This window comes from Balaenoptera acutorostrata, chromosome 7, assembly GCF_949987535.1.
Source record: "Balaenoptera acutorostrata chromosome 7, mBalAcu1.1, whole genome shotgun sequence".
Classification (NCBI taxonomy): domain Eukaryota; kingdom Metazoa; phylum Chordata; class Mammalia; order Artiodactyla; family Balaenopteridae; genus Balaenoptera; species Balaenoptera acutorostrata.
Window position 1 is genome coordinate 118,036,859 of NC_080070.1, and position 24,715 is coordinate 118,061,573.

Sequence of the window (24,715 nt, forward strand, 5' to 3'; positions counted from 1 at the left end):
CATTGTGAAGACACGGTCATGGAACATTGTGAAGACAAGAATTCTGGAGCATTGTGATGACAAGAATTCTGGAGCATTGTGATAACACGGTCATGGAACATTGTGATGACAAGAAATATGGAGCATTGTGATGACAAAGGCCATGGAGCATTGTGATGACATGGTCATGGAACATTTTGATGACAAGAATTCTGGAGCATTGTGATGACACGGTCATGGAACATTGTGATGACAAGAATTATGGAGCATTGTGATGACACGGTCATGGAACATTGTGATGACAAGAAATATGGAGCATTTTGATGACATGGCCATGGAACCTTGTGATGACAAGAATTATGGAGCATTGTGATGACACGGTCATGGAACATTGTGATGACAAGAATTCTGGAGCATTGTGATGACACGTTCATGGAACATTGTGATGACAAAAATTATGGAGCATTGTGATGACACGGTCATGGAACATTGTGATGACAAGAATTATGGAGCATTGTGATGACACGGTCATGGAACATTGTGATGACAAGAATTCTGGAGCATTGTGATGACAAGGGCCATGGAGCATTGTGATGACACGGTCATGGAACTTTGTGATGACAAGCAATCTGGAGCATTGTGATGACAAGGGCCATGGAGCATTGTGATAACACGGTCATGGAACATTGTGATGACAAGAATTCTGGAGCATTGTGATGACAAGAATTCTGGAGCATTGTGATGACAAGGGCCATGGAGCATTGTGATGACACGGTCATGGAACATTGTGATGACAAGAATTTTGGAGCATTGTGATGACAACGGCCATGGAGCATTGTGATGACACGGTCATGGAACATTGTGATGACAAGAATTCTGGAGCATTATGATGACAAGGGCCATGGAGCATTGTGATGACACGGTCATGGAACATTGTGATGACAAGAATTCTGTAGCATTGTTATGACAAGGGCCATGGTGCATTGTGATGACACGGTCATGGAACTTTGTGATGACAAAAATTCTGGAGCATTGTGATGACAAGGGCCATGGAGCATTGTGATGACACGGTCATTGTAATGAAAAGAAATCTGGAGCATTGTGATGACACGGTCATGGAACATTGTGATGACAAGAATTATGGAGCACTGTGATGACACGGTCATGGAACATTGTGATGACAAGAATTCTGGAGCATTGTGATGACAAGGGCCATGGAGCATTGTGATGACACGATCATGGAACATTGTGATGACAAGAATTCTGGAGCATTGTGATGACAAGGGCCATGGAGCATTGTGATGACACGGTCATGGAACATTGTGATGACAATAATTCTGGAGCATTGTGATGACAAGGGCCATGGTGCATTGTGATGACACGGTCATGGAACTTTGTGATGACAAGCAATCTGGAGCATTGTGATGACCAGGGCCATGTAGCATTGTGATGACACGGTCATGGAACATTGTGATGACAAGAATTCTGGAGCATTGTGATGACAAGAATTCTGGAGCATTGTGATGACACGGTCATGGAACATTGTGCTGACAAGCAATATGGAGCATTGTGATGACAAGGGCCATGGAGCATTGTGATGATATGGTCATGGAACATTGTGATGACAAGAATATTGGAGCATTGTGATGACACGGTCATGGAACATTGTGATGACAAGAATTCTGGAGCATTGTGATGACAAGAATTCTGGAGCATTGTGATGACACGGTCATGGAACATTGTGATGACAAGAATTATGGAGCATTGTGATGACACGGTCATGGAACATTGTGATGACAAGAATTCTGGAGCATTGTGATGACAAGGGCCATGGAGCATTGTGATGACACGGTCATGGAACATTGTGATGACAAGAATTTTGGAGCATTGTGATGACAACGGCCATGGAGCATTGTGATGACACGGTCATGGAACATTGTGATGACAAGAATTCTGGAGCATTATGATGACAACGGCCATGGAGCATTGTGATGACACGGTCATGGAACATTGTGATGACAAGAATTCTGGAGCATTGTGATGACAAGGGCCATGGTGCATTGTGATGACACGGTCATGGAACTTTGTGATGACAAGCAATCTGGAGCATTGTGATGACCAGGGCCATGGAACATTGTGATGACACGGTCATGGAACATTGTGATGACAAGAATTCTGGAGCATTGTGATGACAAGAATTCTGGAGCATTGTGATGACACGGTCATGGAACATTGTGATGACAAGAAATATGGAGCATTGTGATGACATGGCCATGGAACCTTGTGATGACAAGAATTATGGAGCATTGTGATGACACGGTCATGGAACATTGTGATGACAAGAATTCTGGAGCATTGTGATGACACGTTCATGGAACATTGTGATGACAAAAATTATGGAGCATTGTGATGACACGGTCATAGAACATTGTGATGACAAGAATTCTGGAGCATTGTGATGACACGGTCATGGAACATTGTGATGACAAGAATTCTGGAGCATTGTGATGACAAGGGCCATGGAGCATTGTGATGACACGGTCATGGAACTTTGTGATGACAAGCAATCTGGAGCATTGTGATGACAAGGGCCATGGAGCATTGTTATGACACGGTCATGGAACATTGTGATGACAAGAATTCTGGAGCATTGTGATGACAAGAATTCTGGAGCATTGTGATGACAAAGGCCATGGAGCATTGTGATGACACGGTCATGGAACATTGTGATGACAAGAATTTTGGAGCATTGTGATGACAAGGGCCATGGTGCATTGTGATGACACGGTCATGGAACTTTGTGATGACAAAAATTCTGGAGCATTGTGATGACAAGGGCCATGGAGCATTGTGATGACACGGTCATTGTAATGAAAAAAAATCTGGAGCATTGTGATGACAAGGGCCATAGAGCATTGTGATGACACGGTCATGGAACATTGTGATGACAAGAATTCTGGAGCATTGTGATGACACGGTCATGGAACATTGTGATGACAAGAATTAAGGAGCATTGTGATGACAAGGGCCATGGAGCATTGTGATGACACGGTCATGGAACATTGTGATGACAAGAATTCTGGAGCATTGTGATGACAAGAATTCTGGAGCATTGTAATGACACCGTCATGGAACATTGTGATGACAAGAAATATGGAGCACTGTGCTGACAAGGGCCATGGAGCATTGTGATGACATGGTCATGGAACATTGTGATGACAAGAATTCTGGAGCATTTTGATGACACGGTCATGGAACATTGTGATGACAAGAATTCTGGAGCATTGTGATGACAAGGGCCATGGAGCATTGTGATGACACGGTCATGGAACATTGTGATGACAAGAATTTTGGAGCATTGTGATGACAACGGCCATGGAGCATTGTGATGACACGGTCATGGAACATTGTGATGACAAGAATTATGGAGCATTGTGATGACACGGTCATGGAACATTGTGATGACAAAAATTATAGAGCATTCTGATGACACGGTCATGGAACATTGTGATGACAAGAATTATGGAGCACTGTGATGACACGGTCATGGAACATTGTGATGACAAGAATTCTGGAGCATTGTGATGACAAGGGCCATGGAACATTGTGATGACACGGTCATGGAACATTGTGATGACAAGAATTCTGGAGCATTGTGATGACAAGGGCCATGGAGCATTGTGATGACACGGTCATGGAACATTGTGATGACAATAATTCTGGAGCATTGTGATGACAAGGGCCATGGTGAATTGTGATGACACGGTCATGGAACTTTGTGATGACAAGCAATCTGGAGCATTGTGATGACCAGGGCCATGTAGCATTGTGATGACACGGTCATGGAACATTGTGATGACAAGAATTCTGGAGCATTGTGATGACAAGAATTCTGGAGCATTGTGATGACACGGTCATGGAACATTGTGCTGACAAGCAATATGGAGCATTGTGATGACAAGGGCCATGGAGCATTGTGATGATATGGTCATGGAACATTGTGATGACAAGAATATTGGAGCATTGTGATGACACGGTCATGGAACATTGTGATGACAAGAATTATGGAGCATTGTGATGACACGGTCATGGAACATTGTGATGACAAGAATTCTGGAGCATTGTGATGACAAGGGCCATGGAGCATTGTGATGACACGGTCATGGAACATTGTGATGACAAGAATTTTGGAGCATTGTGATGACAACGGCCATGAGGCATTGTGATGACACGGTCATGGAACATTGTGATGACAAGAATTCTGGAGCATTATGATGACAACGGCCATGGAGCATTGTGATGACACGGTCATGGAACATTGTGATGACAAGAATTCTGGAGCATTGTGATGACAAGGGCCATGGTGCATTGTGATGACACGGTCATGGAACTTTGTGATGACAAGCAATCTGGAGCATTGTGATGACCAGGGCCATGGAACATTGTGATGACACGGTCATGGAACATTGTGATGACAAGAATTCTGGAGCATTGTGATGACAAGAATTCTGGAGCATTGTGATGACACGGTCATGGAACATTGTGATGACAAGAAATATGGAGCATTGTGATGACATGGCCATGGAACCTTGTGATGACAAGAATTATGGAGCATTGTGATGACACGGTCATGGAACATTGTGATGACAAGAATTCTGGAGCATTGTGATGACACGTTCATGGAACATTGTGATGACAAAAATTATGGAGCATTGTGATGACACGGTCATAGAACATTGTGATGACAAGAATTCTGGAGCATTGTGATGACACGGTCATGGAACATTGTGATGACAAGAATTCTGGAGCATTGTGATGACAAGGGCCATGGAGCATTGTGATGACACGGTCATGGAACTTTGTGATGACAAGCAATCTGGAGCATTGTGATGACAAGGGCCATGGAGCATTGTTATGACACGGTCATGGAACATTGTGATGACAAGAATTCTGGAGCATTGTGATGACAAGAATTCTGGAGCATTGTGATGACAAAGGCCATGGAGCATTGTGATGACACGGTCATGGAACATTGTGATGACAAGAATTTTGGAGCATTGTGATGACAAGGGCCATGGTGCATTGTGATGACACGGTCATGGAACTTTGTGATGACAAAAATTCTGGAGCATTGTGATGACAAGGGCCATGGAGCATTGTGATGACACGGTCATTGTAATGAAAAGAAATCTGGAGCATTGTGATGACAAGGGCCATAGAGCATTGTGATGACACGGTCATGGAACATTGTGATGACAAGAATTCTGGAGCATTGTGATGACACGGTCATGGAACATTGTGATGACAAGAATTAAGGAGCATTGTGATGACAAGGGCCATGGAGCATTGTGATGACACGGTCATGGAACATTGTGATGACAAGAATTCTGGAGCATTGTGATGACAAGAATTCTGGAGCATTGTAATGACACCGTCATGGAACATTGTGATGACAAGAAATATGGAGCACTGTGCTGACAAGGGCCATGGAGCATTGTGATGACATGGTCATGGAACATTGTGATGACAAGAATTCTGGAGCATTTTGATGACACGGTCATGGAACATTGTGATGACAAGAATTATGGATCATTGTGATGACACGGTCATGGAACATTTTGATGACAAGAATTCTGGATCATTGTGATGACAAGGGCCATGGAGCATTGTGATGACACGGTCATGGAACATTGTGATGACAAGAATTCTGGAGCATTGTGATGACAAGGGCCATAGAGCATTGTGATGACACGGTCATGGAACATTTTGATGACAAGAATTCTGGAGCATTGTGATGACAAGGGCCATGGAGAATTGTGATGACATGGTCATGGAACATTGTGATGATAAGAATTCTGGAGCATTGTGATGACAAGTGTCATGGAGCATTGTAATGAAACTTTTCATTGTGCACCGTGATGACAAGGGGTATGGAGTATTGTGATGAAACTGGTCCTGGAGCATTGTGATAACAAAAGCCATTGAGCATTGTGATGACAGGCATCATGGAGCAATGTGAAGAAAGGTGTCATGGGGAATTGTAATGACAATAGAGAAATATGATGAAAATGGTCAGCAAGCAAAGTGATTAAAGTGGTCATTTAGAATTGTCATGAAAAACTATATAGAGCATTGTGATGAAAAAGGTCATGGAGAACTGTGATGACTAGGGTCATGTAGCATTGTGATGACACGGTCATGGAACATTGGGATGACAAGAATTATGGAGCATAGTGATGACACGGTCATGGAACATTGTGATGACAAGAATTCTGGAGCATTGTGATGACAAGGGCCAAGGAGAATTGTGATGATATGGTCATGGAACATTGTGATGACAAGAATTCTGGAGCATTGTGATGACAAGGGCCATGGAGCATTGTGATGACACGGTGATGGAATATTGTGATGACAAGAATTCTGGAGCATTGTTATGACAAGGGCCATGGAGCATTGTGATGACACGGTCATGGAACATTGTGATGACAAGAATTCTGGAGCATTGTGATGACAAGGGCCATGGTGCATTTTGATGACATGGTCATGGAACTTTGTGATGACAAGCAATCTGGAGCATTGTGATGACCAGGGCCATGTAGCATTGTGATGACACGGTCATGGGACATTGTGAAGACAAGAATTCTGGAGCATTGTGATGACAAGAATTCTGGAGCATTGTGATAACACGGTCATGGAACATTGTGATGACAAGAAATACGGAGCATTGTGATGACAAGGGCCATGGAGCATTGTGATGACATGGTCATGGAACATTTTGATGACAAGAATTCTGGAGCATTGTGATGACACGGTCATGGAACATTGTGATGACAAAAATTATGGAGCATTGTGATGACACGGTCATGGAACATTGTGATGACAAGAATTATGGAGCATTGTGATGACACGGTCATGGAACATTGTGATGACAAAAATTATAGAGCATTGTGATGACACGGTCATGGAACATTGTGATGACAAGAATTATGGAGCACTGTGATGACACGGTCATGGAACATTGTGATGACAAGAATTCTGGAGCATTGTGATGACAAGGGCCATGGAGCATTGTGATGACACGGTCATGGAACATTGTGATGACAAGAATTCTGGAGCATTGTGATGACAAGGGCCATGGAGCATTGTGATGACACGGTCATGGAACATTGTGATGACAATAATTCTGGAGCATTGTGATGACAAGGGCCATGGTGCATTGTGATGACACGGTCATGGAACTTTGTGATGACAAGCAATCTGGAGCATTGTGATGACCAGGGCCATGTAGCATTGTGATGACACGGTCATGGAACATTGTGATGACAAGAATTCTGGAGCATTGTGATGACAAGAATTCTGGAGCATTGTGATGACACGGTCATGGAACATTGTGCTGACAAGCAATATGGAGCATTGTGATGACAAGGGCCATGGAGCATTGTGATGATATGGTCATGGAACATTGTGATGACAAGAATTCTGGAGCATTGTGATGACAAGGGCCATGGAGCATTGTGATGACACGGTCATGGAACATTGTGATGACAAAAATTATGGAGCATTGTGATGACACGGTCATGGAACATTGTGATGACAAGAATTATGGAGCATTGTGATGACACGGTCATGGAACATTGTGATGACAAGAATTCTGGAGCATTGTGATGACAAGGGCCATGGAGCATTGTGATGACACGGTCATGGAACATTGTGATGACAAGAATTTTGGAGCATTGTGATGACAACGGCCATGGAGCATTGTGATGACACGGTCATGGAACATTGTGATGACAAGAATTCTGGAGCATTGTGATGACAAGGGCCATGGTGCATTGTGATGACACGGTCATGGAACTTTGTGATGACAAGCAATCTGGAGCATTGTGATGACCAGGGCCATGGAACATTGTGATGACACGGTCATGGAACATTGTGATGACAAGAATTCTGGAGCATTGTGATGACAAGAATTCTGGAGCATTGTGATGACACGGTCATGGAACATTGTGATGACAAGAAATATGGAGCATTGTGATGACATGGCCATGGAACCTTGTGATGACAAGAATTATGGAGCATTGTGATGACACGGTCATGGAACATTGTGATGACAAGAATTCTGGAGCATTGTGATGACAAGAATTCTGGAGCATTGTGATGACAAAGGCCATGGAGCATTGTGATGACACGGTCATGGAACATTGTGATGACAAGAATTTTGGAGCATTGTGATGACAAGGGCCATGGTGCATTGTGATGACACGGTCATGGAACTTTGTGATGACAAAAATTCTGGAGCATTGTGATGACAAGGGCCATGGAGCATTGTGATGACACGGTCATTGTAATGAAAAGAAATCTGGAGCATTGTGATGACAAGGGCCATAGAGCATTGTGATGACACGGTCATGGAACATTGTGATGACAAGAATTCTGGAGCATTGTGATGACACGGTCATGGAACATTGTGATGACAAGAATTAAGGAGCATTGTGATGACAAGGGCCATGGAGCATTGTGATGACACGGTCATGGAACATTGTGATGACAAGAATTCTGGAGCATTGTGATGACAAGAATTCTGGAGCATTGTAATGACACCGTCATGGAACATTGTGATGACAAGAAATATGGAGCACTGTGCTGACAAGGGCCATGGAGCATTGTGATGACATGGTCATGGAACATTGTGATGACAAGAATTCTGGAGCATTTTGATGACACGGTCATGGAACATTGTGATGACAAGAATTCTGGAGCATTGTGATGACAAGGGCCATGGAGCATTGTGATGACACGGTCATGGAACATTGTGATGACAAGAATTTTGGAGCATTGTGATGACAACGGCCATGGAGCATTGTGATGACACGGTCATGGAACATTGTGATGACAAGAATTATGGAGCATTGTGATGACACGGTCATGGAACATTGTGATGACAAAAATTATAGAGCATTGTGATGACACGGTCATGGAACATTGTGATGACAAGAATTATGGAGCACTGTGATGACACGGTCATGGAACATTGTGATGACAAGAATTCTGGAGCATTGTGATGACAAGGGCCATGGAGCATTGTGATGACACGGTCATGGAACATTGTGATGACAAGAATTCTGGAGCATTGTGATGACAAGGGCCATGGAGCATTGTGATGACACGGTCATGGAACATTGTGATGACAATAATTCTGGAGCATTGTGATGACAAGGGCCATGGTGAATTGTGATGACACGGTCATGGAACTTTGTGATGACAAGCAATCTGGAGCATTGTGATGACCAGGGCCATGTAGCATTGTGATGACACGGTCATGGAACATTGTGATGACAAGAATTCTGGAGCATTGTGATGACAAGAATTCTGGAGCATTGTGATGACACGGTCCTGGAACATTGTGCTGACAAGCAATATGGAGCATTGTGATGACAAGGGCCATGGAGCATTGTGATGATATGGTCATGGAACATTGTGATGACAAGAATATTGGAGCATTGTGATGACACGGTCATGGAACATTGTGATGACAAGAATTATGGAGCATTGTGATGACACGGTCATGGAACATTGTGATGACAAGAATTCTGGAGCATTGTGATGACAAGGGCCATGGAGCATTGTGATGACACGGTCATGGAACATTGTGATGACAAGAATTTTGGAGCATTGTGATGACAACGGCCATGGAGCATTGTGATGACACGGTCATGGAACATTGTGATGACAAGAATTCTGGAGCATTATGATGACAACGGCCATGGAGCATTGTGATGACACGGTCATGGAACATTGTGATGACAAGAATTCTGGAGCATTGTGATGACAAGGGCCATGGTGCATTGTGATGACACGGTCATGGAACTTTGTGATGACAAGCAATCTGGAGCATTGTGATGACCAGGGCCATGGAACATTGTGATGACACGGTCATGGAACATTGTGATGACAAGAATTCTGGAGCATTGTGATGACAAGAATTCTGGAGCATTGTGATGACACGGTCATGGAACATTGTGATGACAAGAAATATGGAGCATTGTGATGACATGGCCATGGAACCTTGTGATGACAAGAATTATGGAGCATTGTGATGACACGGTCATGGAACATTGTGATGACAAGAATTCTGGAGCATTGTGATGACACGTTCATGGAACATTGTGATGACAAAAATTATGGAGCATTGTGATGACACGGTCATAGAACATTGTGATGACAAGAATTCTGGAGCATTGTGATGACACGGTCATGGAACATTGTGATGACAAGAATTCTGGAGCATTGTGATGACAAGGGCCATGGAGCATTGTGATGACACGGTCATGGAACTTTGTGATGACAAGCAATCTGGAGCATTGTGATGACAAGGGCCATGGAGCATTGTTATGACACGGTCATGGAACATTGTGATGACAAGAATTCTGGAGCATTGTGATGACAAGAATTCTGGAGCATTGTGATGACAAAGGCCATGGAGCATTGTGATGACACGGTCATGGAACATTGTGATGACAAGAATTTTGGAGCATTGTGATGACAAGGGCCATGGTGCATTGTGATGACACGGTCATGGAACTTTGTGATGACAAAAATTCTGGAGCATTGTGATGACAAGGGCCATGGAGCATTGTGATGACACGGTCATTGTAATGAAAAGAAATCTGGAGCATTGTGATGACAAGGGCCATAGAGCATTGTGATGACACGGTCATGGAACATTGTGATGACAAGAATTCTGGAGCATTGTGATGACACGGTCATGGAACATTGTGATGACAAGAATTAAGGAGCATTGTGATGACAAGGGCCATGGAGCATTGTGATGACACGGTCATGGAACATTGTGATGACAAGAATTCTGGAGCATTGTGATGACAAGAATTCTGGAGCATTGTAATGACACCGTCATGGAACATTGTGATGACAAGAAATATGGAGCACTGTGCTGACAAGGGCCATGGAGCATTGTGATGACATGGTCATGGAACATTGTGATGACAAGAATTCTGGAGCATTTTGATGACACGGTCATGGAACATTGTGATGACAAGAATTATGGATCATTGTGATGACACGGTCATGGAACATTTTGATGACAAGAATTCTGGATCATTGTGATGACAAGGGCCATGGAGCATTGTGATGACACGGTCATGGAACATTGTGATGACAAGAATTCTGGAGCATTGTGATGACAAGGGCCATAGAGCATTGTGATGACACGGTCATGGAACATTTTGATGACAAGAATTCTGGAGCATTGTGATGACAAGGGCCATGGAGAATTGTGATGACATGGTCATGGAACATTGTGATGATAAGAATTCTGGAGCATTGTGATGACAAGTGTCATGGAGCATTGTAATGAAACTTTTCATTGTGCACCGTGATGACAAGGGGTATGGAGTATTGTGATGAAACTGGTCCTGGAGCATTGTGATAACAAAAGCCATTGAGCATTGTGATGACAGGCATCATGGAGCAATGTGAAGAAAGGTGTCATGGGGAATTGTAATGACAATAGAGAAATATGATGAAAATGGTCAGCAAGCAAAGTGATTAAAGTGGTCATTTAGAATTGTCATGAAAAACTATATAGAGCATTGTGATGAAAAAGGTCATGGAGAACTGTGATGACTAGGGTCATGTAGCATTGTGATGACACGGTCATGGAACATTGGGATGACAAGAATTATGGAGCATAGTGATGACACGGTCATGGAACATTGTGATGACAAGAATTCTGGAGCATTGTGATGACAAGGGCCAAGGAGAATTGTGATGATATGGTCATGGAACATTGTGATGACAAGAATTCTGGAGCATTGTGATGACAAGGGCCATGGAGCATTGTGATGACACGGTGATGGAATATTGTGATGACAAGAATTCTGGAGCATTGTTATGACAAGGGCCATGGAGCATTGTGATGACACGGTCATGGAACATTGTGATGACAAGAATTCTGGAGCATTGTGATGACAAGGGCCATGGTGCATTTTGATGACATGGTCATGGAACTTTGTGATGACAAGCAATCTGGAGCATTGTGATGACCAGGGCCATGTAGCATTGTGATGACACGGTCATGGGACATTGTGAAGACAAGAATTCTGGAGCATTGTGATGACAAGAATTCTGGAGCATTGTGATAACACGGTCATGGAACATTGTGATGACAAGAAATACGGAGCATTGTGATGACAAGGGCCATGGAGCATTGTGATGACATGGTCATGGAACATTTTGATGACAAGAATTCTGGAGCATTGTGATGACACGGTCATGGAACATTGTGATGACAAAAATTATGGAGCATTGTGATGACACGGTCATGGAACATTGTGATGACAAGAATTATGGAGCATTGTGATGACACGGTCATGGAACATTGTGATGACAAAAATTATAGAGCATTGTGATGACACGGTCATGGAACATTGTGATGACAAGAATTATGGAGCACTGTGATGACACGGTCATGGAACATTGTGATGACAAGAATTCTGGAGCATTGTGATGACAAGGGCCATGGAGCATTGTGATGACACGGTCATGGAACATTGTGATGACAAGAATTCTGGAGCATTGTGATGACAAGGGCCATGGAGCATTGTGATGACACGGTCATGGAACATTGTGATGACAATAATTCTGGAGCATTGTGATGACAAGGGCCATGGTGCATTGTGATGACACGGTCATGGAACTTTGTGATGACAAGCAATCTGGAGCATTGTGATGACCAGGGCCATGTAGCATTGTGATGACACGGTCATGGAACATTGTGATGACAAGAATTCTGGAGCATTGTGATGACAAGAATTCTGGAGCATTGTGATGACACGGTCATGGAACATTGTGCTGACAAGCAATATGGAGCATTGTGATGATAAGGGCCATGGAGCATTGTGATGATATGGTCATGGAACATTGTGATGACAAGAATTCTGGAGCATTGTGATGACAAGGGCCATGGAGCATTGTGATGACACGGTCATGGAACATTGTGATGACAAAAATTATGGAGCATTGTGATGACACGGTCATGGAACATTGTGATGACAAGAATTATGGAGCATTGTGATGACACGGTCATGGAACATTGTGATGACAAGAATTCTGGAGCATTGTGATGACAAGGGCCATGGAGCATTGTGATGACACGGTCATGGAACATTGTGATGACAAGAATTTTGGAGCATTGTGATCACAACTGCCATGGAGCATTGTGATGACACGGTCATGGAACATTGTGATGACAAGAATTCTGGAGCATTGTGATGACAAGGGCCATGGTGCATTGTGATGACACGGTCATGGAACTTTGTGATGACAAGCAATCTGGAGCATTGTGATGACCAGGGCCATGGAACATTGTGATGACACGGTCATGGAACATTGTGATGACAAGAATTCTGGAGCATTGTGATGACAAGAATTCTGGAGCATTGTGATGACACGGTCATGGAACATTGTGATGACAAGAAATATGGAGCATTGTGATGACATGGCCATGGAACCTTGTGATGACAAGAATTATGGAGCATTGTGATGACACGGTCATGGAACATTGTGATGACAAGAATTCTGGAGCATTGTGATGACACGTTCATGGAACATTGTGATGACAAAAATTATGGAGCATTGTGATGACACGGTCATGGAACATTGTGATGACAAGAATTCTGGAGCATTGTGATGACACGGTCATGGAACATTGTGATGACAAGAATTCTGGAGCATTGTGATGACAAGGGCCATGGAGCATTGTTATGACACGGTCATGGAACATTGTGATGACAAGAATTTTGGAGCATTGTGATGAAAACGGCCATGGAGCATTGTGATGACACGGTCATGGAACATTGTGATGACAAGAATTCTGGAGCATTATGATGACAAGGGCCATGGAGCATTGTGATGACACGGTCATGGAACATTGTGATGACAAGAATTCTGGAGCATTGTGATGACAAGGGCCATGGTGCATTGTGATGACACGGTCATGGAACTTTGTGATGACAAAAATTCTGGAGCATTGTGATGACAAGGGCCATGGAGCATTGTGATGACACGGTCATTGTAATGAAAAGAAATCTGGAGCATTGTGATGACAAGGGCCATAGAGCATTGTGATGACATCGTCATGGAACATTTTGATGACAGGAATTCTGGAGCATTGTGATGACAAGGGCCATGGAGAATTGTGATGACATGGTCATGGAACATTGTGATGATAAGAATTCTGGAGCATTGTGATGACAAGTGTCATGGAGCATTGTAATGAAACTTTTCATTGTGCACCGTGATGACAAGGGGGATGGAGTATTGTGATGAAACTGGTCCTGGAGCATTGTGATAACAAAAGCCATTGAGCATTGTGATGACAGGCATCATGGAGCATTGTGAACAAAGGGGTCATGGGGAATTGTAATGACAATAGAGAAATGTGATGAAAATGGTCAGCAAGCAAAGTGATTAAAGTGGTCATTTAGAATTGTCATGAAAAACTATATAGAGCATTGTGATGAAAAAGGTCATGGAGAACTGTGATGACTAGGGTCATGTAGCATTGTGATGACACGGTCATGGAACATTGGGATGACAAGAATTATGGAGCATTGTGATGACACGGTCATGGAACATTGTGATGACAAGAATTCTGGAGCATTGTGATGACAAGGGCCAAGGAGAATTGTGATGATATGGTCATGGAACATTGTGATGACAAGAATTCTGGAGCATTGTGATGACAAGGGCCATGGAGCATTGTGATGACACGGTGATGGAATATTGTGATGACAAGAATTCTGGAGCATTGTTATGACAAGGGCCATGGTGCATTTTGATGACATGGTCATGGAACTTTGTGATGACAAGCAATCTGGAGCATTGTGATGACCAGGGCCATGGAGCATTGTGATGACACGGTCATGGAACATTGTGAAGACAAGAATTCTGGAGCATTGTGATGACAAGAATTCTGGAGCATTGTGATAACACGGTCATGGATCATTGTGATGACAAGAATTCTGGAGCATTGTGATGACAAGTGCCATGGAGCATTGTGATGACACGGTCATGGAACATTGTGATGACAAGAATTCTGGAGCATTGTAATGACAAGGGCCATGGTGCATTGTGATGACACGGTCATGGAACTTTGTGATGACAAGCAATCTGGAGCATGGTGATGACCAGGGCCATGGAGCATTGTGATGACACGGTCATGGAACATTGTGATGACAAGAATTCTGGAGCATTGTGATGACAAGAATTCTGGAGCATTGTGATAACACGGTCATGGAACATTGTGATGACAAGAAATATGGAGCATTGTGATGACAAGGGCCATGGAGCATTGTGATGACATGGTCATGGAACATTGTGATGACAAGAATTCTGGAGTATTGTGATGACACGGTCATGGAACATTGTGATGACAAAAATTATGGAGCATTGTGATGACACGGTCATGGAACATTGTGATGACAAGAATTATGGAGCATTGTGATGACACGGTCATGGAACATTGTGATGACAAGAATTAAGGAGCATTGTGATGACAAGGGCCATGGAGCATTGTGATGACACGGTCATGGAATATTGTGATGACAAGAATTTTGGAGCATTGTGATGACAACGGCCATGGAGCATTGTGATGACACGGTCATGGAAAATTGTGATGACAAGAATTCTAGAGCATTATGATGACAACGGCCATGGAGCATTGTGATGACACGGTCATGGATCATTTTGATGACAAGAATTCTGGAGCATTGTGATGACAAGTGCCATGGAGCATTGTGATGACACGGTCATGGAACATTGTGATGACAAGAATTCTGGAGCATTGTGATGACAAGGGCCATGGTGCATTGTGATGACACGGTCATGGAACTTTGTGATGACAAGCAATCTGGAGCATTGTGATGACCAGGGCCATGGAGCATTGTGATGACACGGTCATGGAACATTGTGATGACAAGAATTCTGGAGCATTGTGATGACACGGTCATGGAACATTGTGATGACAAGAATTCTGGAGCATTGTGATGACAAGGGCCATGGAGCATTGTGATGACACGGTGATGGAATATTGTGATGAAAAGAATTCTGGAGCATTGTTATGACAAGGGCCATGGAGCATTGTGATGACACGGTCATGGAACATTGTGATGACAAGAATTCTGGAGCATTGTGATGAAAAAGGCCATGGTGCATTTTGATGACATGGTCATGGAACTTTGTGATGACAAGCAATCTGGAGCATTGTGATGACCAGGGCCATGGAGCATTGTGATGACACGGTCATGGAACATTGTGAAGACAAGAATTCTGGAGCATTGTGATGACAAGAATTCTGGAGCATTGTGATAACACGGTCATGGAACATTGTGATGACAAGAAATATGGAGCAATGTGATGACAAGGGCCATGGAGCATTGTGATGACATGGTCATGGAACATTTTGATGACAAGAATTCTGGAGCATTGTGATGACACGGTCATGGAACATTGTGATGACAATAATTATGGAGCATTGTGATGACACGGTCATGGAACATTGTGATGACAAGAATTATGGAGCATTGTGATGACACGGTCATGGAACATTGTGATGACAAAAATTATAGAGCATTGTGATGACACGGTCATGGAACATTGTGATGACAAGAATTCTGGAGCATTGTGATGACAAGGGCCATGGAGCATTCTGATGACACTGTCATGGAACATTGTGATGACAAGAATTATGGAGCATTGTGATGACACGGTCATGGAACATTGTGATGACAAGAATTAAGGAGCATTGTGATGACAAGGGCCATGGAGCATTGTGATGACACGGTCATGGAACATTGTGATGACAAGAATTTTGGAGCATTGTGATGACAACGGCCATGGAGCATTGTGATGACACGGTCATGGAAAATTGTGATGACAAGAATTCTAGAGCATTATGATGACAACGGCCATGGAGCATTGTGATGACACGGTCATGGATCATTGTGATGACAAGAATTCTGGAGCATTGTGATGACAAGTGCCATGGAGCATTGTGATGACACGGTCATGGAACATTGTGATGACAAGCAATCTGGAGCATTGTGATGACCAGGGCCATGGAGCATTGTGATGACACGGTCATGGAACATTGTGATGACAAGAATTCTGGAGCATTGTGATGACAAGAATTCTGGAGCATTGTGATAACACGGTCATGGAACATTGTGATGACAAGAAATATGGAGCATTGTGATGACAAGGGCCATGGAGCATTGTGATGACATGGTCATGGAACATTGTGATGACAAGAATTCTGGAGTATTGTGATGACACGGTCATGGAACATTGTGATGACAAAAATTATGGAGCATTGTGATGACACGGTCATGGAACATTGTGATGACAAGAATTATGGAGCATTGTGATGACACGGTCATGGAACATTGTGATGACAAGAATTAAGGAGCATTGTGATGACAAGGGCCATGGAGCATTGTGATGACACGGTCATGGAACATTGTGATGACAAGAATTTTGGAGCATTGTGATGACAACGGCCATGGAGCATTGTGATGACACGGTCATGGAATATTGTGATGACAAGAATTCTAGAGCATTATGATGACAACGGCCATGGAGCATTGTGATGAAACGGTCATGGATCATTGTGATGACAAGAATTCTGGAGCATTGTGATGACAAGTGCCATGGAGCATTGTGATGACACGGTCATGGAACATTGTGATGACAAGAATTCTGGAGCATTGTGATGACAAGGGCCATGGTGCATTGTGATGACACGGTCATGGAACTTTGTGATGACAAGCAATCTGGAGCATTGTGATGACCAGGGCCATGGAGCATTGTGATGACACGGTCATGGAACATTGTGATGACAAGAATTCTGGAGCATTGTGATGACACGGTCATGGAACATTGTGATGACAAGAATTCTGGAGCATTGTGATGACAAGGGCCATGGAGCATTGTGATGACACGGTGATGGAATATTGTGATGAAAAGAATTCTGGAGCATTGTTATGACAAGGGCCATGGAGCATTGTGATGACACGGTCATGGAACATTGTGATGACAAGAATTCTGGAGCATTGTGATGACAAAGGCCATGGTGCATTTTGATGACATGGTCATGGAACTTTGTGATGACAAGCAATCTGGAGCATTGTGATGACCAGGGCCATGGAGCATTGTGATGACACGGTCATGGAACATTGTGAAGACAAGAATTCTGGAGCATTGTGATGACAAGAATTCTGGAGCATTGTGATAACACGGTCATGGAACATTGTGATGACAAGAAATATGGAGCAATGTGATGACAAGGGCCATGGAGCATTGTGATGACATGGTCATGGAACATTTTGATGACAAGAATTCTGGAGCATTGTGATGACACGGTCATGGAACATTGTGATGACAATAATTATGGAGCATTGTGATGACACGGTCATGGAACATTGTGATGACAAGAATTATGGAGCATTGTGATGACACGGTCATGGAACATTGTGATGACAAAAATTATAGAGCATTGTGATGACACGGTCATGGAACATTGTGATGACAAGAATTATGGAGCACTGTGATGACACGGTCATGGAACATTGTGATGACAAGTATTCTGGAGCATTGTGATGACAAGGGCCATGGAGCATTGTGATGACACGGTCATGGAACATTGTGATGACAAGAATTCTGGAGCATTGTGATTACAAGGGCCATGGAGCATTGTGATGACACGGTCATGGAACATTGTGATGACAATTATTCTGGAGCATTGTGATGACAAGGGCCATGGTGCATTGTGATGACACGGTCATGGAACTTTGTGATGACAAGCAATCTGGAGCATTGTGATGACCAGGGCCATGTAGCATTGTGATGACACGGTCATGGAACATTGTGATGACAAGAATTCTGGAGCATTGTGATGACAAGAATTCTGGAGCATTGTGATGAAACGGTCATGGAACATTGTGCTGACAAGCAATATGGAGCATTGTGATGACAAGGGCCATGGAGCATTGTGATGACATGGTCATGGAACATTGTGATGACAAGAATTCTGGAGCATTGTGATGACACGGTCATGGAACATTGTGATGTAAAAATTATGGAGCATTGTGATGACACGGTCATGGAACATTGTGATGACAAGAATTATGGAGCATTGTGATGACACGGTCATGGAACATTGTGATGACAAGAATTCTGGAGCATTGTGATGACAAGGGCCATGGAGCATTGTGATGACACGGTCATGGAACATTGTGATGACAAGAATTCTGGAGCATTGTGATGACAAGAATTCTGGAGCATTGTGATAACACGGTCATGGAACATTTTGATGACAAGAATTCTGGAGCATTGTGATGACACGGTCATGGAACATTGTGATGACAAAAATTATGGAGCATTGTGATGACACGATCATGGAACATTGTGATGACAAGAAGTATGGAGCATTGTGATGACAAGAATTCTGGAGCATTGTGATAACACGGTCATGGAACATTTTGATGACAAGAATTCTGGAGCATTGTGATGACACGGTCATGGAACATTGTGATGACAAAAATTATGGAGCATTGTGATGACACGATCATGGAACATTGTGATGACAAGAAGTATGGAGCATTGTGATGACACGGTCATGGAACATTGTGATGACAAGAATTCTGGAGCATTGTGATGACAAGAGCCATGGAGCATTCTGATGACACGGTCATGGAACATTGTGATGACAAGAATTATGGAGCATTGTGATGACACGGTCATGGAACATTGTGATGACAAGAATTAAGGAGCATTGTGATGACAAGGGCCATGGAGCATTGTGATGACACGGTCATGGAACATTGTGATGACAAGAATTTTGGAGCATTGTGATGACAACGGCCATGGAGCATTGTGATGACACGGTCATGGAACATTGTGATGACAAGAATTCTAGAGCATTATGATGACAACGGCCATGGAGCATTGTGATGACACGGTCATGGATCATTGTGATGACAAGAATTCTGGAGCATTGTGATGACAAGTGCCATGGAGCATTGTGATGACACGGTCATGGAACATTGTGATGACAAGAATTCTGGAGCATTGTTATGACAAGGGCCATGGTGCATTGTGATGACACGGTCATGGAACTTTGTGATGACAAGCAATCTGGAGCATTGTGATGACCAGGGCCATGGAGCATTGTGATGACACGGTCATGGAACCTTGTGATGACAAGAAATATGGAGCATTGTGATGACAAGGGCCATGGAGCATTGTGATGACATGGTCATGGAACATTGTGATGACAAGAATTCTGGAGCATTGTGATGACACGGTCATGGAACATTGTGATGACAAAAATTATGGAGCATTGTGATGACACGGTCATGGAACATTGTGATGACAAGAATTATGGAGCATTGTGATGACACGGTCATGGAACATTGTGATGACAAGAATTCTGGAGCATTGTGATGACAAGGGCCATGGAGCATTGTGATGACACGGTCATGGAACATTGTGATGACAAGAATTATGGAGCATTGTGATGACACGGTCATGGAACATTGTGATGACAAGAATTAAGGAGCATTGTGATGACAAGGGCCATGGAGCATTGTGATGACACGGTCATGGAACATTGTGATGACAAGAATTCTGGAGCATTGTGATGACAAGGGCCATAGAGCATTGTGATGACACGGTCATGGAACATTTTGATGACAAGAATTCTGGAGCATTGTGATGACAAGGGCCATGGAGAATTGTGATGACATGGTCATGGAACATTGTGATGATAAGAATTCTGGAGCATTGTGATGACAAGTGTCATGGAGCATTGTAATGAAACTTTTCATTGTGCACCGTGATGACAAGGGGGATGGAGTATTGTGATGAAACTGGTCCTGGAGCATTGTGATAACAAAAGCCATTGAGCATTGTGATGACATGCATCATGGAGCAATGTGAAGAAAGGGGTCATGGGGAATTGTAATGACAATAGAGAAATATGATGAAAATGGTCAGCAAGCAAAGTGATTAAAGTGGTCATTTAGAATTGTCATGAAAAACTATATAGAGCATTGTGATGAAAAAGGTCATGGAGAACTGTGATGACTAGGGACATGTAGCATTGTGATGACACGGTCATGGAACATTGGGATGACAAGAATTATGGAGCATAGTGATGACACGGTCATGGAACATTGTGATGACAAGAATTCTGGAGCATTGTGATGACAAGGGCCAAGGAGAATTGTGATGATATGGTCATGGAACATTGTGATGACAAGAATTCTGGAGCATTGTGATGACAAGGGCCATGGAGCATTGTGATGACACGGTGATGGAATATTGTGATGACAAGAATTCTGGAGCATTGTTATGACAAGGGCCATGGAGCATTGTGATGACACGGTCATGGAACATTGTGATGACAAGAATTCTGGAGCATTGTGATGACAAGGGCCATGGTGCATTTTGATGACATGGTCATGGAACTTTGTGATGACAAGCAATCTGGAGCATTGTGATGACCAGGGCCATGTAGCATTGTGATGACACGGTCATGGAACATTGTGAAGACAAGAATTCTGGAGCATTGTGATGACAAGAATTCTGGAGCATTGTGATAACACGGTCATGGAACATTGTGATGACAAGAAATATGGAGCATTGTGATGACAAGGGCCATGGAGCATTGTGATGACATGGTCATGGAACATTTTGATGACAAGAATTCTGGAGCATTGTGATGACACGGTCATGGAACTTTGTGATGACAAAAATTATGGAGCATTGTGATGACACGGTCATGGAACATTGTGATGACAAGAATTATGGAGCATTGTGATGACACGGTCATGGAACATTGTGATGACAAAAATTATAGAGCATTGTGATGACACGGTCATGGAACATTGTGATGACAAGAATTATGGAGCACTGTGATGACACGGTCATGGAACATTGTGATGACAAGAATTCTGGAGCATTGTGATGACAAGGGCCATGGAGCATTGTGATGACACGGTCATGGAACATTGTGATGACAAGCATTCTGGAGCATTGTGATGACAAGGGCCATGGAGCATGGTGATGACACGGTCATGGAACATTGTGATGACAATAATTCTGGAGCATTGTGATGACAAGGGCCATGGTGCATTGTGATGACACGGTCATGGAACTTTGTGATGACAAGCAATCTGGAGCATTGTGATGACCAGGGCTATGTAGCATTGTGATGACACGGTCATGGAACATTGTGATGACAAGAATTCTGGAGCATTGTGATGACAAGAATTCTGGAGCATTGTGATGACACGGTCATGGAACATTGTGCTGACAAGCAATATGGAGCATTGTGATGACAAGGGCCATGGAGCATTGTGATGACATGGTCATGGAACACTGTGATGACAAGAATTCTGGAGCATTGTGATGACACAGTCATGGAACATTGTGATGACAAAAATTATGGAGCATTGTGATGACACGGTCATGGAACATTGTGATGACAAGAATTATGGAGCATTGTGATGACACGGTCATGGAACATTGTGATGACAAGAATTCTGGAGCATTGTGATGACAAAGGCCATGGAGCATTGTGATGACCCGGTCATGGAACATTGTGATGACAAGAATTTTGGAGCATTGTGATGACAACGGCCATGGAGCATTGTGATGACACGGTCATGGAACATTGTGATGACAAGAATTCTGGAGCATTATGATGACAACGGCCATGGAGCATTGTGATGACACGGTCATGGAACATTGTGATGACAAGAATTCTGGAGCATTGTGATGACAAGGGCCATGGTGCATTGTGATGACACGGTCATGGAACTTTGTGATGACAAGCAATCTGGAGCATTGTGATGACCAGGGCCATGGAACATTGTGATGACACGGTCATGGAACATTGTGATGACAAGAATTCTGGAGCATTGTGATGACAAGAATTCTGGAGCATTGTGATGACACGGTCATGGAACATTGTGACGACAAGAAATATGGAGCATTGTGATGACATGGCCATGGAACCTTGTGATGACAAGAATTATGGAGCATTGTGATGACACGGTCATGGAACATTGTGATGACAAGAATTCTGGAGCATTGTGATGACACGTTCATGGAACATTGTGATGACAAAAATTATGGAGCATTGTGATGACACGGTCATGGAACATTGTGATGACAAGAATTATGGAGCATTGTGATAACACGGTCATGGAACATTGTGATGACAAGAAATATGGAGCATTGTGATGACAAGGGCCATGGAGCATTGTGATGACATGGTCATGGAACATTTTGATGACAAGAATTCTGGAGCATTGTGATGACACGGTCATGGAACATTGTGATGACAAGAAATATGGAGCATTGTGATGACACGGTCATGGAACATTGTGATGACAAGAATTCTGGAGCATTGTGATGACAAGGGCCATGGAGCATTGTGATGACACGGTCATGGAACTTTGTGATGACAAGCAATCTGGAGCATTGTGATGACAAGGGTCATGGAGCATTGTGATGACACGGTCATGGAACATTGTGATGACAAGAATTCTGGAGCATTGTGATGACAAGAATTCTGGAGCATTGTGATGACAAGGGCCATGGAGCATTGTGATGACACGGTCATGGAACATTGTGATGACAAGAATTTTGGAGCATTGTGATGACAACGGCCATGGAGCATTGTGATGACACGGTCATGGAACATTGTGATGACAAGAATTCTGGAGCATTGTGATGACAAGGGCCATGGTGCATTGTGATGACACGGTCATGGAACTTTGTGATGACAAAAATTCTGGAGCATTGTGATGACAAGGGCCATGGAGCATTGTGATGACACGGTCATTGTAATGAAAAGAAATCTGGAGCATTGTGATGACAAGGGCCATAGAGCATTGTGATGACACGGTCATGGAACATTTTGATGACAGGAATTCTGGAGCATTGTGATGACAAGGGCCAAGGAGAATTGTGATGATATGGTCATGGAACATTGTGATGACAAGAATTCTGGAGCATTGTGATGACAAGGGCCATGGAGCATTGTGATGACACGGTGATGGAATATTGTGATGACAAGAATTCTGGAGCATTGTTATGACAAGGGCCATGGAGCATTGTGATGACACGGTCATGGAACATTGTGATGACAAGAATTCTGGAGCATTGTGATGACAAGTGCCATGGTGCATTTTGATGACATGGTCATGGAACTTTGTGATGACAAGCAATCTGGAGCATTGTGATGACAAGGGCCATAGAGCATTGTGATGACACGGTCATGGAACATTTTGATGACAAGAATTCTGGAGCATTGTGATGACAAGGGCCATGGAGAATTGTGATGACATGGTCATGGAACATTGTGAAGACAAGAATTCTGGAGCATTGTGATGACAAGAATTCTGGAGCATTGTGATAACACGGTCATGGAACATTGTGATGACAAGAAATATGGAGCATTGTGATGACAAGGGCCATGGAGCATTGTGATGACATGGTCATGGAACATTTTGATGACAAGAATTCTGGAGCATTGTGATGACACGGTCATGGAACATTGTGATGACAAGAAATATGGAGCATTGTGATGACATGGCCATGGAACCTTGTGATGACAAGAATTATGGAGCATTGTGATGACACGGTCATG